General features: G+C 44.2%; 1 long non-coding RNA gene across 2 annotated transcripts; it reads right to left on the bottom strand.

Annotated features, from left to right (window-relative positions):
- Positions 1-336: 336 nt before the first annotated feature.
- LOC128111988 (uncharacterized) lies at positions 337-19,380 on the bottom strand. Of its 2 annotated transcripts, XR_008218812.1 has the most exons (3): positions 19,267-19,377; positions 7,622-9,005; positions 782-6,717 (listed from the first exon to the last, which is right to left on the bottom strand). It is a non-coding gene; the product is annotated as an uncharacterized LOC128111988 (long non-coding RNA). The 2 variants fall into 2 exon arrangements; XR_008218813.1 differs by lacking the exons at positions 782-6,717; positions 7,622-9,005 and adding an exon at positions 337-746 and having other exon boundaries at positions 19,267-19,380.
- Positions 19,381-19,754: the final 374 nt, after the last annotated feature.

Raw genomic sequence — 19,754 nt, 5'->3', positions numbered from 1 at the left:
TACCAGAAGAAACCTTTTTCCTCCAAGACCTACCGCTATCCCCGGAATCATGAAAGCCCTGTTATCTTCTATTTGCAGAGTAGTTTATTAATGTTGCCAATTTCCCTCCAAACTAGCCCAGGGCCTTTTGTTTTTTTATAATGAAAGACCCATTAATAGAATTTTCATAAGTGAAAAAACATTTTTCCTTGAAGATAAATCCTACAATTTCCCTAGAACACAGCTGTGGTTGAAGTCAGATTTGGGAGAGACTGGGAGGGAGGGATATTGATTGTTTTCTCCTAGTTCCAAAAGAAATGACTGGAAACGCTAGTGATTTTTAAAACAACCCGGAAGATTGTTCAACAGTTTTATTTTCAGCCTGTCAGGGATAAACCAGAGTACACAGAGAACACTTAATTGATTTTTCAAGGAAAAGCAGCAAATCCATAGCCAGAGCATAAACTGGGTGATTCCTGAATGCTCTGTAATCCATGATGTTAACAATTTAGGTTAAATAAGCGTACATGAGTTTTAGCTTGACATTTTAGTAAGAGATCTGAGCATGGCAAAACAATGATGCGCTGGCATCTTCTCTGCCACCGTCTCTTCATAGCAAAATTGAAGGGTCTTAAGAAGCAAAACTGACCATTTGCAAAGCATTTCTTCGCTGTTTGCAGAATTGTAAGTCTGTCACTCCAGCCGAGGTACCTACAGCTGCAAGAAAGGGAGGCGGTCCTCATCCCCTTGCTCTTCTGTGAAAGAGACTGTGTGGAGAAAAGAGACAGGTATTTATGGCTGCTTGCCTTTCTTTCAAAATCTTTTCACAGTACCTTCACTTCTGAAAAGTTAGGTGAACAATTTAAATTTTCCCCATTATTCAAAAGCCATAAAATACTACATATTTTATATCGGCATTTAATGAGTTTGCTTTAAGGACTAATTTGATGTGAAATTAGCCAGAACTTAATTGAGTTACAAAAATAGAAAATGATGGATCAGATGCCTGTGTGACGGGTACATATGAGTCAACCACATCAAAGTCACCAGGTGGGGACTGGCAAGGAAGCCGTGGGCTTTGTTTGTTTTGAACAATCAGAGGGATGAGTAGAAGGTGGGCACATTAGCAGGTGAGGAGGAATCCTTTTCCTGAGAGGATTTAGCCACCCTTAACTGGGACGATTTTCAGTCCTTTGGTATTTATATCGACTCTCTCATTGGTACCAAATTTCAAGAGGAAAAGTCCTAGTTCATTTAAGCTACAACTCTCATAGGAAGAAATGCATCTTCCCAGCCTTCTCGCTTGACAGGAAGCTGCCACCAGCTGCAAGGACTGACAGAGACACCTAACAGATTATCTTGGGATAAAAGCCAAGAGCCAGACATTCACAGTGCTGTGCTTGACAGCTGGGAGAACACAATGGAGCTTCCTAGTGAGGCTGTTGGTCAATATACAATACGCTGTATTATTTAATTGTAATTTAACCCCTACCTTAAACACTTTGGGAAGTTTCTAGTCTATATACAAACGCATAGATATAAACGCAGACATGTTATGTGAATGTGCAGCACATACAGATACATACCATGGAACAATTAAAATCAGTATTAATGTACCAGAAAGCAAACGGAGTTACGGGAGGTAGATGAGATGCTCAGGACGTGGGTGATGTTGGAAGTGGTGACAAGTCAGCATTGATGGTGATGAGGGTGTTATATATTAGTTTTATTTTTTTTTTTTTAAAATGGCTAGTCACAATGCTAGGGGCACATTGCATTTGACTATCACATTCATTTTGCTCTAAGAGTCTTGCATTTGAGTTAAAGGGAAGAAATATAGTGGTGGAAAGCTGTATATAATTTAGGGTTTAATTGGTATCTGTCTGTGGCAGGTGCTATTTGTTTCAAGTAACTATTTCTTCATGATAGTTACACATGTTACACCTAGGTAAGTGATAGCTATATTATCTACCATCTATCTATCATCTATCTGTCTGTCTGTCTGTCTAATCTGTGTTGGCTAATTTTTGTTAACTTGACATAATCTAGAGTCACTTGAAAAAAGGGAACCTTAATTGAGGATTTGCTTCCATCCCATTGGCTGTGGGCAAGTCTGTGGAACATTTTCTTGATTAGCGATTGGTGTAGGAATGCCCAACCCACTGTAGGCAGTACCACCCCTGGGTAGGTGGTCATGTGTTGAGTAAAGAGCAAGCTGAGCAGAAGTAGGCACAATCAAACAAGTAAACAATCAGCATTCCTCTGTGGTTCTGCTTCAGTTCCTGCCTCCTGTTCCTGTCTTAGCTTTAGCTGATTATGGACTATAACCTGTAAGATGAAATAAACACTTGTCTCCCCAAGATGCTCATTGGTCATAGTGTGTATCTCAGCAACAGAAAGCAAACCAAGGCACTGTTATTTATTTATGTTTCTATCCTGAACGAAACCAGAAAATAAGAGAATTAATTCAAACTGAAATTCTTTTATAGTATATATTAATTGTGCAAAGTAATAGACTTCCTTATGATACTTCACACACATCTATAATGTACTTTTATCATGCTCACACCTCCATTATCTCCTCTTCTCCCCACCCCACCTGCTGGTCCCCTTCCTCTTAATGCAAATAACGTTTAAAAAGCCTTATTAAAATGTAATTTTGAGTATACAAGGCCTCATTTAAAACATACAACTCTGTGATTTGTTACCTGTATGTCATCATAGCACAATTAAAACATGCAACTCCTCAGAAACTCTATAGTCTTTATCCATCACTCCCAAATCCCCCATCTCCCTGGCCAGATGCAATAATCAATCTACTTTCTGCCTACAATATGTTTATTCTAAGCTTTCATATGAACAGAATTTTATAATCTGTGGTATTCTGTAACCAGCTTCTTTCCGTATGCATAGCATCTCCATAGCGCTGTTTTACGCACTCAATTCCTGTTTTGGGGATGAATCATATCCCCTTCTACAGATATAACATTCTTGTTTAGTTTCTTGACTGATGAACATTTGGGTAGTTCCACCTTTGGGCTCTGATGAATAATGTATGTGAATGTTACTATCCTGAACATTGACATACACATTTTTGTATGGCTGTATGGTTTTGTTTTTCTTGAGAATATACCTATGAATAGAATTGCTGGGCTATGTGGAAACTCCAGGTTTCATCATGTGAAGATCTGTCCAATTGTTCTCCAAAGTGGAAGTACCATTTACTTTCTTATAAGCAGGATGCCTGTGTTCTGGATTCTCTGCACACTTGGCCAAACTTGATTGGTAGTACACTTTTTCTTTAGACTGCCTGCCCACAAATAATGACATGGAAACTTATTATTAATTATGAAAGCTTGGCCTTTAGTTTAGGCTTGTTCCCAACTAGCTCTTATAACTCAAATTAACCTGTTTCTGTTAATCTACAGTTTGCCACATGACTTTTACCTCTCTCTCATTCTATACACCGGACTTGTTCTACCCATCTTGCTGGCACTTTCTGCCTTGCCAGATTCATCCCAAGTTCCTCTCTCTGCCTGGAAGTCTTGCCTAACCTCTCCTGCCTAGCTATTTATTAAACTAATCAGAGAGCATCTTTCCATACAGTGTGATCAAATATCCTGCAACAGCTTGATTTTTTTTATTCTAACCATAGTAGAATGTTACGTGTCATCTCGTTATGGCTTTGATTTGCATATTGATATGTCATATTAATGAGATATGTCATTGATTTCTGCTCTAATCCTTCTTTCTGTTTGTTCTAAGTTTAATTTGGTCTTAATTTTTCAGTGTCTGCTGTTGGTTTCTTTGCTCTTTTGGGGGGCCCAACACCCAGCTCCAAAATAAATCACACACAGAGACTTATTCTTAATTATAAATGCCCAGCCTTAGCTTGGCTTGTTTCTTGCCAGCTTTTCTTAACTCAAATTAGCCCATCTACATTTTTGTCTCTGGGCTTTTTCCTTTTCTTCTGTATATCTTACTTTCACTCTTACTCTGTGGCTGGCTGGGTGGCTGGGTAGCTAGGTAGCTGGCCCCTAGCCTCTTCCTCTCCTTGTTCTCTTGCTCCTTCTTCTGCTCCCATATTTCTCCTCCTGTTTATTCTCTCTGCCTGCCAGCCCTGCCTATCCTTTCTCCTGCCTTGCAATTGGCCATTCAGCTCTTTATTAGACCAATCAGGTGTTTTAGACAGGCACTGTAACACAGCTTCACAGAGTTAAATAAATGCAACATAAAAGAATGCAACACATCTTTGCATCATTAAGCAAATGTTCCATAGCATAAACAAATGTAACACACCTTAAAACAATATTCTACAGTTCTAAGTTTAGTTTGGTCTTAGTTTTTCAGTGTCTCCAGATGAGATTTTGGGTTAATGATTTGAGAGCTTTCTTCCTCCTTAATATAGTCATTTATGTTATGTTTCCCCTTAACTTTCAGCTGCATTCTTTAAACTCTGACAGATCTTCATTTCCATCACCTTAAAATGTTGCCTTCTTTCTCTTTCAATTTATTTAAGTCATCCTTTATTTAAGTATGTTTTAATTTTCATATACTTGGGATATTCCCAAAATTTTCCATGACTCAGCCTTCATGTTTCATTTCTCTATGGTGAGAGAACACACTTTCTCATTATTTAAATACCATTAAATTTACTAGGGCATTCTTTCTTGGACTTAGCATAGCATTGGTCTTGAAGAGTAGCACACACTTGTTCTTGAGGAGGATGTGTGATTTGCTGTTGGATGTCTGTTAATTTAGTTTCTTGTGGTTTTTTTTTCCTGCCTAATTTTACCAATTATTCAAAGTGGGTCCTTGAAATCTCAAACTTGCTTTGTTAGATTTCCTTGTTGTCTTTGCCTTTCTTGGCATATTTTTGTATCTGTTATCTGGTGTGCATAGATTTACAGTTGTTGAATCTTTGTTTTACAGTCCCTGTGGTCTGGCCTTGGTGTCTCTCTCTCCTCCAGTTTTCATGGACTTGCTATTTGAGTTTCAGGTCTTTTTTTTTTTTAAGAGTCAATCTTTTTGTGTCTTTGCATCAAAAGTACACCACCTTGTAGATGACATGTAGTTGAAATATGCTTTTGGAAATCAGTCTACCAGACCCACCTTTTAACTGGACTCTGGTCCATCCATGGTGTCACTGGTCAAGAGCCTGCAGGACAATCCTCAAGGATCGTGCCTCCTACACAGTGGCTGCTTTGTAAGAATTAGCTGATATTATGCTTATTCTCCTATAGCAGTTTTTCTGGTCATTTATACCATAAGGCTTTTAATGCCTTTAGCCAGATAGACTCATAATCACGTGCAGAGTATTGGTCCCGAGTGCTCAGGGTTGTAATGAGGAAAGCCAATGCCAGGCAGCTGAATGGTGCACGAGACACCTAGGAGGGAACTTTTATTTGGCTTTTAGTCAGTGCTGGCAGGTTCCATGCGGCTGAACTGAGTCCATCGCATGGGCACACATTAAGTGGTACCAATGATGACTGCTGTTCAGTGCCCTTTGAGAGTGGACTACACAGAAATGGTCCAGGTTTCTAGGGCCCAGGTTGGCCTTTCATCTGGTATCTTAGTTAGGATTTCTAGTGCTATGATGAAATATCTTAACCAAAAAGCAAGTTGGGGAGGAAAGGGTTTATTTGTCGTACACTTCAGCATTGCTGTTCATCACTGAAGAAAGTCAGGACAGGAACTCAAGCAGGGCAGGATCCTGAAGACAGGAGCACATGGAGAGACCACGGAGGGGTGCTGCTTACTGGCTTGTTTCACTTGGCTTGCTCAACCTGCTTTCTTTTTTTTTTTTTTTTTGGTTTTTTTCAAGACAGGGTTTCTCTGTGTAGCTTTGCGCCTTTCCTGGTACTTGCTTTGGAGACCAGGCTGGCCTCGAACTCACAGAGATCCGCCTGCCTCTGCCTCCCGAGTGCTGGGATTAAAGACGTGCGCCACCACCGCCCGGCTCAACCTGCTTTCTTATAAACCCCCAGGACCACCAGCCCAGGGATGGCACCACCCACCATGATCTGGGCCCTCCCCCACTGATCATTAATTCAGAAAATGCTTCATAGCTGAATCTCATAGAGGCATTTCCTCAACGAAGGCTCCTTCCTCTGATGTCTCCAGCTTGTGTCAAGTCAACCCACAAAATTGCCAGTACATCTTGGTATTGAAAGATGTCTCGGGCTGTATTCTTCACTCTCTCTCCCTGAAGAAGACACTTACAGAAAACCTCAGCCCTCCCAGGAAGGTGTGAATAAAGCTGTATCATAGCCCTCTATCTGTCCTGGTAAACTTGCTACTTTATGTAAAGTTTTTCAGTCCTTCACAGCCTCTGAATCCATAAAGGTCAGCAAAACAGGAGGGAAACACTCTTGACTTGAGCTGCATAGATGTCCAGCTTTCCAGCCCAGCCTGGAATTCAGCCTCTGAGGACCAGCCTCTGCCTTCTCAGCTCTGCCAGAAAACCAATCAGCGGGGAAGCTGCTGAGCAGCCCCTGGCATGTCACAAAGCTGCATTTTCACAACAGTCTGGGAGCAGGCCCGCTGACAGCAGGTGAGGCAGGGCAGCTGCTTTTATCAGCGTATAATTTGGAGCTCGGAGCTCCCAGAGATCATCCTTCACGTGCCCTGGAGGACACAGTCAGTCACTTCACCTTACAGTCCATCACGTCTGAGGGCTCACGGGGACCGCGCATCGGACCAGGGAGAACTGGCGCTTGTGATGAGCCAAATGATTCCCTGGTGGGGACAAGAGTAAAGGGAGACACCTGAGATAAGCAAGGACAGCGCGTTCGTTTTCTCCATTCATTCACTATGTACTGAGTTGCCCTACAGCAGCAGCTCTGAGGTAAGAGTCAGGAAGAGGCTTGACGCTGAGGGTTCCCAAAGAACAGGAGAAGGAAAAGCAGATGATACACACAGATGACAGGAGGTGTATTAGAAAGTTATGAACCACGCTGGGTGATGCTCAGTGGATTAAGCAATTGCTGTGCAAGCGTGAGGCCCCCAGTTCAGAACCCACATAAATGGTGTAATCCCGGTGCCCCCTCAGCAAGACGGGAGGAGACAGGAGAATCTAGGGAGCTTGTGGAGGGGTGGAGGGCAGCTAACCTGTCTTCTGCAGCGGCGAGCTGCAAAAGACCCCTGTCTCAAACCAAGTGGAAGGCAGGGTGTGACACCCGAAGATGACATCCATCATCACAGAAGTGCTGTGGCTCCTGAGCACCTACGCTCATGCACAGACAAATCACACCCCTCCCAGGCTCTGTCTGTCTGTCTGTGTCAGACACACACACACACACACACACACACACACACACACACACACACACACACACACACACATACCCCAATTAAAGAAAAAAGTCATGACAAAGGAAAACACCACTTGCATGTTGAAGCGGTGTAAAGCTGCCCTTGACATACATACAAGGAGCTCTCACTTTTGAAACAGGTGGGGGCCGGGGGAGGGCGGACATGATGGACATGGAAGCGAGCTGCCATCTGTCAGGGCCAGGGAATTGTAAGTTGCTCAGAGCAGCTGGAACATATGGCATAGAGGTGGCTGTGCCAGAGAGGGAGGAAGGCATGGGGATGAGGGCTGAAAGGCGGCGCCATGTGATGCCAAGGCTCACGGACTTACCCTCTGTCTGCTGGTGGTTGAAATGCTCAGTGAAGGCGGTGACATGATCAGATCCATTCTTTCCAGGATGGAGGTGTTGGTACTCTTTGCCTTCAGACCCCGGGTGTATCATACATGATGGGATGGGTTCGAATGGACAACGTCCTGACAGACTTAAGCTTGAATACTTGATTACTACTTTGGGGCACCATCTGGGAGGTTGTGGAGTCTCTTGGACGTGGGGCTTGGCAGGAGAATATGGGATGGCAGGGGTGTGGCTAGAAGGTTATATCTTAACCATGGTTCCAGCCCTCTGCTTCACAAACGGCTGATGAGGTAACAGGCCGGGCAACAGACTCTCTGTAACTCGGCCATGCCTTTATCACCGTGGTGGACTGAACCCTCCTCCACCTGTGAGCCACCGTCAACCCTTCCTTCAGTGGCTTCTTGTCGAGTGTTTGGTCACAGCAATATGGAGAATAACGAATATATGCAATACACGTGGTCTATTGGTAAAATTATTATGGCCACTCCACGTAGTTAAAAGGGAGGTCTATTTTGTGGGTTAACTTACAAGTGAAGGGATAGTTTATAGAGTCTGGGAAAGGTGTAGCGCAGTCCAGCGGTGTTCTCTGGAGAACTCTGCTCGGTCTACCTCCAGCGTCCAGGGTCCAGGAACCAAGAGAGCTGGCGCATCCAGATCTTGAGTCTTTAGGGTCCTCTCTTGGCTCTGCCTTGTAGGCGTGACAGTTACCGAAGCCTCAATGCGGGTTGGAACTTCCAGGTCAAAGCTGGAATGGCTACCCACTACAGTGGTCAACCTTATATGCTAAGACCACCATAGTGCACTAGAAGGCCGTGAACAATGAACTCATGTGGGGCTCTGACGACGGTGTCTCGCGTGCTCTCTGTGCACCCGACAGAGAAGTGACAGACTTCAGTAGCCTGCCAGGGAGCTGCCATGCTGTCAGCTCTAAACATGCACATGCCGCACCACCCACCAGAAGCCACCAGCCCTAGATATCCCCCCTACACAGTACTTTTATGTAAAGTCTCAGGCTATAGCCCCTGAGCTGCCATTATGATCTGGCTGAAGCCCATGCCAAGAATCAGTAGCCCCAGCATCCCTGACAGTTGCTCTAACAAGAGGCTGAAGGGAGTCGGTATTCAAGGTTTAACACTCAGAAAACAAGCACCAGTCGTCTCTGGGAAGAGCAAAGACTTGCTTAAAGATGAACGAGGGACCCTGCTCTGGCAGCCTTGGAAAATGCCTGGTTAGCTGGCTCCGTGGTCCTAAGTGGCATCCGTCAATCAGTTTGGGTAGAGAAAGAGGTCACTTGAGCAAAGCCTGTGGCTTCATTGATTCTGTTTCCTGGATGGAATGATTTGTTCTTGGCTAAGTTTTCTAGCCAGTTCAATTGAGAGAGAGAGAGAGAGAAACAGAGACAGAGGCAGAGACAGAGAGAAACACAGAGAGAAAGAGGAATTTTATATCGACATTTACACAGGCCAATGCCTTTAATAATTTTTGAAGCAAACATCATGATATAATTTCTTACTAACAGGATTTAGGATTCTATTTATATGAAATAAAATATGCTCCATCTCCTTTCTTAAACTAGCTTTATCAAAGACCCATTTTTGTTCTTCCAGGTTTCTGTTTACTAGCCGTGTATGTACTCCGGTGATAGCGGTGGTAACTGCTCATACATACCACATCTAACTCGCCAGGCAATGTTCTAAGAATTTACTACTTGTTAAACTGTGACAGTGCCCACCATCGCCTAAAGCAGTCCATCTTCATCAAGATAAAAACACAAGAGATCAGGGAGCTTGAGCCCCTGCCATGGTTACCCGTCACCCACTCGGCACAGCAGAGACAGAATGTACCTTCCTGCCTCTCCTGACACAGCACAGTCAAGAGTCCATCCGTGACAAGGACAGGAAGGAAGTTGAGAATCCAATTATCTCCTCAGTCAAGTGTTCGCTTCTCATGATCAATCTCTCCTTAATTTTATCTTTAATAATCGAAAGCCACTTCTAATAGATCGGCAAGCCTGCTGATCTGATATTGAGATGGACGTGTGAACCCGGCAGCAGGCTGGCATGCTCATCCCCTAGGCCACATTGACCGAAGGATTTTTTTTTACAGCCCCCGATGATTTTAATTAGCTCCAACCACCTGCTGCCCATTGTGCTATTTTATAAAAGCTATCGTGCATGGACGTGCAAATGTCTTTCATTTCCGTTGTTTGTCCCACATCTCCAACACATGAAAAGCGCCAGGAGAAAATACGAGTGGTGTGTGCTACCTGGCAGCGGCATTTAGAGCCCCACACTGTCTTGCCCTCTGATTCCAGGACTCTGGCATTGTGGAACACTGTGGGACCTTCTAGCAGGTCTTTCTTTGGACTGCCAGCTCCCAAATAATGACATGGAGACTTTTTATTAATTCTGAAAGCTTGGCCTTAGCTTAGGCTTATTCCCAATGAGCTTTTAGAACTTTTAGAACTTAAATTAACCTTTTATATTAGTCCAAGTTCGGCCATGGCTTGTTACCTATCCTCAATACCATACGTCCAACTTCCTCCACCTCTGACTAGAGAATCTCCATGCCTCTGATTCTTTCCCAGAGTTCCTGTTTCTCCGGAAGTCCCGCCTATCCTCTCCTGCCTAGCTATTGGCCACTCAGCTCTTTATTAAACCAATCAGAAGGTGCCTTAGCCAGGTGAGGTAAGACAGAGACGTGTCTTTACACAGTGTGCAAAAAGGTTATCCCAACAAGATCTGGCGGCATCTTGAGCCCGGCTCTATCTCACTTACTGACTCCAGGACTCTGGCCTTGTGGGACACTGTGGGACACAACCCTGAGGGGAGAAGAAAGGAAGATCTCCTGGCTTCCTCTTCCTGCCCTTTTGTCCGGGGTAGATTGCTCTCTTGCCTCTTCTCTGACTTGTCAGGCCGGCAGAATGCATCTTCATTCTTTTCAGCATGGATAGCTCATGGGAACCAAGAAGAAGAGCTTCTACTTGGGGCATGGAAATGCTAGTGTGATTTTTAGATCGCTTTAGAACTTGAAGACCACTGCCACTGGCTACAGTGTCAACCTGCCAAGAAAGGAGCTTTGAAGAAGCTTTTAAAATGAAAAAAAAAAAAAAAACAAAACAAAACAAAACCAAACAGTACTATGTAGTTATCTTAGTGTTTGGTTTGAAATGTTATATAATAGCTCGATCTCCCAGGTTTGGGAGAAGGCTTAGCTAAAGTGCTTGCCTGTTTTCCAAGTGTGAGGACCAGAGTTTGGGTCCTTAGAAGCCATCTAAAAACTGAGCAGGGCAGTGGCTGCCTAGAATCTCAGCAGTCAGGAAGCAGAGACAAGGGATTCCTCAGGCAGCTGCCAGCTAGACTAGTTGAGTGAACTGGTGAGCTCTGGGTTCAGTGAGAGACCCTGCCTCTGTATATAAGGTAGAGGACTGTGGTGATTGAGAAAGTCAGCTTCAGGACTCTACATGCACCCACACATATCACATGTGCTCCCACATGCCTGCAAACATGCAGACACAGATACACACATGCACACACCCCCCACATATACACAAGCATCTCTCTCTCCTCTCTCTCTCTCTCTCTCTCTTTCTCTCTCTCTCTCTCTCTCTCTCTCTCTCTCTCTCTCTCTCTCTCTTTCTCTCTCTCTCTCACACACACACACACATGCACACACACACACACACACACACACACACACACACACATCAAAACAAAAATTGGTCTTTGTTCTCTCATAAAACCTGAAAAAGGCTGGGCAGTGGTGGCACACGCCTTTAATCCCAGCACTTGGGAGACAGAGCCAGGCGGATCTCTGTGAGTTTGAAGCCAGCCTGGTCTACAGAGTGAGATCCAGGACAGGCACCAAAACTACACAGAGAAATCCTGTCTTGAAAAAACCAAAACCAAACCAAACCAAACCAAACCAAACCAAACCAAACCAAAACAAAACAAAACAAAACAAAACAAAACAAGAAACAAACAACCCCCCCCAAAAAACCCAAAAAACAAAAACAAACCAACAAACAAACCTGAAAAAGGATCTGAACTAAAGTAGGCAATGTTGGCCTCTCTCTTCTGCCCTCACCCCCCAGTGCCTGCCGCCAGCAGGCCGGCGTGGCCTGGCGGACCTTCTCTCTTATCTTTTCTTCTTTTGGCTGGTCTGAGGGAAGCATGACTCTGGCTGTTTCTCATCATCTGACCACTCTGTTCTCCCCTTGCTTTACCTTCTATCAACCTCCCCTAATCATGGAAATACATAAGCAATTTTCCCACATAATGACTCGAGAAGGCTTTCATTTCATAAAAGTTACTAAATTGGAAAGATAAGTTATATGAATGACCGTGTTTTCAAGATGCAAAGGGGAGAAAAAACCAGAGCACTGTCAAATGAAAATGCCTGTAAGTACGGCGATCTCCCGGATTACAAAACCTCTACTCAGCCACGGGAGAGCTGCAGAGGGATGTGCTGTGGGATGATCTGTATGGCAAATGTGTTGCTCTGATTGGTCAATAAATAAATCACTGATTGGCCATTGGCTAGGCAGGAAGTGTAGGCGGGACAAGGAGGAGAATAAAGCTGGGAAGTGGAAGGCTGAAGCAGAGAGACACTGCCAGCCACCATGATGACAAACAGCATGTGAAGATGCCGGTAAGCCACGAGCCATGTGACAAGGTATAGGTTTATAGAAATGGATTAATTTAAGCTATAAGAACAGTTAGCAAGAAGCCTGCCACGGCCATACAGTTTGTAACCAATATAAGTCTCTGTGTTTACTTGGTCGGGTCTGAGCGGCTGTGGGACTGGCAGGTGAGAGAGATTTATCCTGACTGTGGGCCAGGCAGGAAAACTCTAGCTACAGGGATGTACTAGTCCTGGCATTTTATCGACATTCTGATTTTATTAATCTTACTGTTCTCATCTGCATGTCTGCCTCTCTACAGACTAGGAAATCAAATACATTCCCAGCTCCCTTATAGACAGGGACATCCCTTGACCCAGTTCTAGTCAATACAATGTAAAGGGAAGCCTGCAGGGGAATTCGTTCTAGGAAAGATATTTGTCTTCTATTATTAGAGAAATGCTTTGTGGGGCAAGGCTTGTGCCCACTGATTTCCATTTCTGAAAGTGGTGCGTGAGCATGTGATGGGGGGAGCTGCAGCAGCCTTTTTGCTTCAAGGAGGCGAAGGTCCCTGGAATTGCTGAGAAGCTGACGGAGGACTTTGTATCGCTCACTTGCAGAAGTATTCGCATAACCTATACTCATTATGTATCAGACATCATGCTGATTCTACAAGATACAACCCACATCCCTGTGTGTGAGGCACTCCATTCCAATAGTGCGCAGAGTGGCCACTAGTCAATATGTGTCAGGCAGGCTTTAGAGTTACAGTAAAACCATTGATGTAAGTGAGTGAGTGTGTGCGATGTTTTACATACATTGATTAAAGAGTCTCACTGAGACCTGACATTTGAGAGACTTGGAACATCAGGGCATGGAGCTCTTCAGGAATCAGGAGACAGGAAGGAGGAAGTGCCCCAAGAAAAAGGAACAGCACACACAAGTCTGGTGGGGAAACAAACACATAGACCCCGGAAGCAGAAGTAAGGCCAGAGGGCACAAGCTTGAGCAACTGGAAAGTACAGGAGATAAGGTGAGAGAGATCCTGGGGCCTGACCTTAGGGGTTTGGAAACTGAGGAAGATTGGAGTCTGGAATATAAAGTCCCTGGAAGGTTGGGGTCAGGGGAGCAACGTGGTTTTTGAAATTCAACAGAAGCTTTTTGACTACTGGATATGACCACCTGAGAGGACAGAGCAAACAGGCAGAAACATTCGAGAAATATCGGAAGAAGGGAGAGTACCTGGCATAAGGTAGAAGAGGTGAGAGCCGGGAGAAAGAGAACTGGATTGACTCACATGTCAGCCCTGCAAGGCCTGGGCTTCGAATTCCTTGCCTGCTGACAATGAACAGTCCTCTCCCTTAATGTGCCTTCTGTTACAGCTCAAAGTGTTAATTCAGCCAGAGCCAAACTAGTGTCCATTCTCATGTTCCCTCCCCCGAGTCTTACAATGCAAACAGACTCATGGGAACAGCAGGTCGTACTAAAGATTTGGACAAAAGTTTCAGCTATAACACTCACTTGATTATTAAGCTCCATTAAAATATTAATTAGAAGAAAATGAAATTTGAATCCCAAAGAGCTAAAACATATTGGATAAACGTCACAAAGGGCCATCCACGGGCAACAAAATCATAACCCAGACCTTCATCTGAGTCCAGATTAGAATACAGAACAACCTGAACTACTTTACTATCAATGTCCCAAGGGAAGTGGCTGAGCCAGTGTCCACACAGGGTGGCAAGACCATCCCAGGTGCTTGCTAAGCCTTCCTTAGTACCCACTGTGTTCCTTTGTGTGGGCAGGCCCGCAAGGGACAGGGTCTGGGGTGGGTGTCCTGCCTCAGTGGCTCTCAGACAGCAAGCATGACAGAGGAGAGGGTCAGTTTGTTGGTTGGACCTTGACATGGAGAATTGCACTGGAGCAAAGAGAAACCTGGCACATGGCCAGCAGGACCATTTAATGACATTGAGAGCAATCAGTGTGACTATCTTTGTAGTGGGGAAAAATACAACAAGTCAGCTGCAAGATTGTGTAGACTGTGTGCACTCCATATTGAAAAATAACCACAAATAAATCTTTGAAAGCTGGGGGCAGTTTCATCACAACGGAGTCGCACAACAGCTACACAATGCCAGTTCCATAAAGACTTAAATACTTCACCAAGCTATGGAAACATTTTAAACAGGTTTGAGTGCAGTGTGAGTGTCAGCGCTATGACAAATATATGTGTGTCTTCATCAGAGTTTCCATTACTGTGATAAATGCCACCACAAAAAAAAAAAAAAAAAAAAACAGTGTGGGAAGAAAAAAAAACCTTATTTCAGCATATAGGTCCATATCACAGCCTATCGCTGCTGAAGGAAGTAAAGGCAGGAACTCCAACAGGGCAGGAGCTGATGCAGAGACCATAGAGGGGTGCTGCTTACTGGCTTGCTCCTCATGGCTTGCTCAGCCTGCTCTCCTACAGCACCCAGGAGCACCAGGCCAGAGATGGCACCATCCCCAGTGAGCTGGACCCGCCCACCGCAATCATTAGTCAATAGAGTACACTACAGACCGGCTTCCAGGCAAATCTTAGGGAAGCATTTTTCCCAGTTGAGAGTCCCTCTTGCCAGAGGACTCTAGCTTGTGCCCAGTTAATATAAAACTAACCAACACACAGAGCAAGACAGTTTAAAAGGGGGGTGGGGGAGATATGTTTTGGCTTCAAGTTCGAGAGAGGTTTCAGTTTACCATGGTTTCCAGCTCTGTTGTCTCTGGCCCAGTGACAGAGTAGCGTACCGTGGCCATGGGGCAGGTAGAGCAACTGCTCCCTCATGGAGGTTAGAAACGAGACAGGAAAGGGTGGAGACACGGACCAGCCTCTAAGGACCACTTAAAAGCCCACTCCCCCCAGCCAGCCCCCACCTCCCAAAGTTTCCATCACCTCTTAAAATAGTGTCACAGCTGGGTAGCAAGCCCTCACCACATAAGCCAATAGGGGGCACTTCCTACCCAAACCATAGCCAGTGGTACGCTCTTGTTAATCCACCACACTCAATATCAGGCCACACATGCACCAGCCACATCTGAGGTACAGTGTGTGACCAAAGGCCACCACACCGGGTAGTGCTCCATCAGAAGACTGAGTGTGAAAACAAGTTCCAGAGAGGAGAAAACACAGTATTTTAAAGACCCACTAACAATTTTATCTCTATTTCCACGTGTCAATCATCTCGAAGTTATTGGAAAAGAATCCAGAACTTGGCAATAGAAGAGAAAGTGGGGGAAAAAAATATATCGCTATGTAACTAGGCTTTTGTGAGCAGTTCCATTTTATTTCATGAGAAGCTTGGTCCTATTCTGTAACCACTTCTGTTTTCTGCAGGTGGTCCCTCTGACCTCCCTTCCCTCTGATATTTCTATGCAGTTTTCTTTGAGAGTGACTTACAGGAATCACTGGCCAGGATCATATTTAAATCACCCCGAATAATCAGTGTAGTAAAATTCGTGACATTTTCTTCCATCACGCAAGAAATGGGCTCATCTGTTCCCATGGAAAACTTTCGAGAGGCTCTGAGGTAGCCACAGATGTGTGGGGGGAGGGGGGTGCTGGCTCATCAAACGTTTTCTGATTAAAACTCAGAGTCAAGTACAGTGTATTCCAGGATATAAGTACATGTAAACAAGCATGGATTTTTTTTTTCCTCACTGATGTCTGCGGACTCTGTACGTCCCCATAATTAAATCTAGCAGAGGAAAACAAGCTGGTCCAGGCCTGTGTGAGTGGCTTCTCAGCAATCTCTCAGTCCTCCATAGTGCAGTAACACGCTGATCCCCCTCAGCCCAAGCATTAATACCGTAGGCTGTGAGCGCATGCGCTCAGGAGCTTCACACGTTTCCATGGATACATGAATTTTAGTGCCAATGCACATTTTCTATTGCTTTTCTTGTCACCAAGAGTCCTGTAAACACTTGCGCTTTAAGATTTTGTAAGAAATTTGGGTTTTTATAGAGGACTGGTCGGAATTACCCTTTTCCTGATGCTTGGGAAGATTTTCCCCTAGGCTCAAGTCTAACCCACTCTCTGTGGCATTCTTTCAATGATGTGCTTTTATTTATAAGGCCAATAAAAGACAAAAAAAGGTTAGCTCCATTGTCAGTATAACTTTTAAGTGGCATATTTATAGTATATAAGTGATAAAATTGATAAGTAAGACAGCTTATTCTATATTTTAAAATACAAAGAGGCAGAGAGAGAGAGAATAGAAACAGGAACATAATGTACATATATATTTTTCTTTCTGTAATGATGAAACATAAGTGTTATTTTCAAGGATACCCTTAGGTTATTATATTGAGCAGCTGTAGTTTTCTTACATATATTAAGCTTTTTATATTTTTAAAAACCATTCACAAATCTGTGAAGATGGCAGGCTAGGGTATGATTCCCCATCCCATTGTCACATAAGCTGAGAAGGTCTGAGGAATGTGCTCCTGTCCCTATAACTAGCAAGGCATATGCCTGGGATTAGAACTCAAGCCTTGGATTTCACTGTCCAGACCTTTCCCCTGGGCAGAATGCATGCTACTCTATGGAAGGTGCACCCATGTCCTTCTTTGCCACGTACTGACAGGTCTCTGTACCTCTGATTTGGATTTCACGAAATCATCTTGTTTGGTAGCCAACCCTTGACTACCCCCGAACTTGGCTCAGTTGGCCAATTTAACAAGCTTAGTCATTTCCCACCTACCTAGCTCTAGGCAAGAAACAATCACAAAGACACCAGAACCTGAAAGTACTGTAGCCACTCAAGGAACCAGTAAAGGCACAGATGTCTAGTTCCAGCCATCAGGACCAAGAATGTACAATGTAGAGCGAGAAAGAGCAGTTTGCACGCTGAGCAGTCCATCTCTAGACATCTGAAGTCAAGGGAAAAGCTTTTACTTTCCCAGAGTCATTTGATGTGAGGGAAGCAGGGTTTGAACTATTTAAATGACTGTCTCAATTCACTCGTGTTCATGTCACCCCCAGTTTCTGCATACTCCCAGTTACTGTCTTTCTAAGGCCATGAGGTCGCACAGAGACCAATCGTCACATTAGCTCTTATTTACCTTGTATTTGTGCAAGTCTTTTATTCTGAGACGCTTTTTTTCAGTACATGCCGTGCTTACTCATTTTACCTTGATTTTTGAGATATTTAGTTCACCCCAGCCTCTAGCTTTTGCTTTCTTGCATCAGTTTTGTTTTTAATGGACAGATGCTTAAGCATATTTGTGGAGTATACAATAAGGTTTTAATACAATATACATCGTACAATAATCAAATGAGTGTCACCTCCTTCATTTATTTTTTGTGGGGGAAAAACATTTAAAATCTTCTCTTAACTATTTAAATATATCCAAGATAACATTGTTAACCTGCTTATTGTTATTACTATTATCGTCATTATTTTTAATACAGAGGTAAGGCTGTAGAACTCTGCTGTAGCTCAGGGGCAGCACTTGTGCTGGGGCATAGATGAGGCTGGGGTTAAATCCAAGAACCACTAAGTCGATAAGATTTGGATTTTGCTGTACAAGGGAAGAAGGACTCTGGATACAGGATCACTCGCAGCTAAGGAGGCTGGCCTCTGTTATACCCAGGAGACTCTAAGCTCAGAGATCCGTGTCTCAGGCCTCTCAGCCACAGCCGGAAGCTGAGGAGCCAGCGGTGTGAATGAGAATATTTTTGCTAAGTATAAGAAGCGCACACACAAAAACCGTGTATGTGTATGCTTGGTTGGGGGCCTCCATCTAATGACACACATGCCCATTGGTTTTGGCTGTTGCTTAGGCATGAGCTTAGCATTTATTTAATAAAAGATATGACTTAATTGTGTCCTTTTTATTTCAAGGTGTCAAATATTACAACCCAACTAGGCTCCGACTCTAACAGCAAAACAAAAACCGCACCAAACCAAACAAAGCAAGAAAAACAGCATCTGGGCCAATCTGTACTATGCATAGCTTTTGAGACCCCAGGGTAACTCCAGATGTAGACAAACTTTGCCTTCCACTGTCCGGGGCTCATCCTTTCTGAATAGAAATGGTGATTATGTGCTGTTCACCTAATGGGATTAATCCATGGAGTCTATTTAACGAGCAAAGGAATTTATGTGGGGGTTAACTCACAACTGAGGGAGATTTATGCTAGGGTCCAGGAAAGCTGAGCTATGTTCCACGCTGATCTGCCTGGTCCAAAATCTCAGCATCCAAAAACGCGAGGTAGCAAAGAGGAGCGCATATGTGCATCCCAGGTCTTAAGGGTTCCCCAGCAGCCACATTCCAGGGGCATGTACCTCAAGGTCATAGGCAGGTGTTAACAGTTACCTGCTACCTCACTAGGGGCGGTACTTCAGGGCATGACTCAAATAACCACCCTCTACATTCACCCATATAGTGCCTGGGAGTGACCAACTCTCTCCCATCTACAGAGGTGAAGGAAGAATTTTGTTTTGCACAAAAAGCTTTCTCTCTCCTGTAGATTCCGTTCGGTGGTAGAAGGAATTGCATTTGCTTTTGGCCAGATGCATTTCCTCCACACCTGGCAGGGATCTAGAACTGAAATTACAAGATTTATTTCATCTTAATTCTATTATGAGGCATTTAGTCACAAATACCCCCAAAATGAAGCGGTAATTTATCATCTTGCCCTGCCTGAGCAGCTCTCCTCCGATGACATTCATGAATCCATAATGCCGAGAGGAGGCTGGATGATTAAGTGTCCGATTAGAGAAAACAGATTAACCTGGCAAACGTCATAAATTTAGCTCATAAGCAGGATGGCTTTATAAATGCTCACGCTAACTCTCCTGGACAAAATCATACACCACCTCCTTCTGTGATGACTCAATTGAAATGGCTTAGGAAAGATCCCAAAGGGCATATCTGATTTGATTCATAACTAAATATGCATTTAAAGGGAACCTTGGGGGGAAAAAACAGTAACTCATAAAGAGCACTCCTACTACCTACCCCTCAAGGGCTCTCATTTCCACAACGCCCACCACTTGAAGGTTCCAAATGGCTCCAGTGACTTTCTATGCACTGTTTAGAAGACGTCTCTCCTGACCCTGAGCTGCAGATCCAGGAAACTGATCCACAGTCCTCATCATGGAACCTGATCCCTTTGTGAAAGCAGCTGCCTGCTCGGCATTTCTCCCATGTGACCCCCCAAGCACATCAATTCCAGCCGCTAAGTTTTGCATGGGTAAGGGTGTGTTTGGGTTGAATTCCATGTATACCAGTGCACAAATCTAGACGATGACGAGCTTCAAACAAAGTCCTGTGCAGTTCTCAGAGAAAGCTCACCGAGTCTGCCCGTCCTTCCCTGGCTGGAGTTTCTGGGCACGCTGTTAAGCCAGGAGAAAGAGGATCTTCGCCATCCTCAGCTCTATATTTAACCTCAATGGTTGTTTTTCTGAAGTCTTGGCCTGCCTGGTCTGCCTGGCCTAAAAAGGCAG

The sequence above is a fragment of the Peromyscus californicus genome, unplaced genomic scaffold, assembly GCF_007827085.1.
Source record: "Peromyscus californicus insignis strain IS unplaced genomic scaffold, ASM782708v3 Scaffold_16__1_contigs__length_79575227, whole genome shotgun sequence".
In the NCBI taxonomy this organism is placed as follows: Eukaryota; Metazoa; Chordata; class Mammalia; order Rodentia; family Cricetidae; genus Peromyscus; species Peromyscus californicus.
The sequence above is the reverse complement of the archived record's forward strand: the minus strand, read 5'-3'. Positions and strand labels throughout refer to the sequence as shown.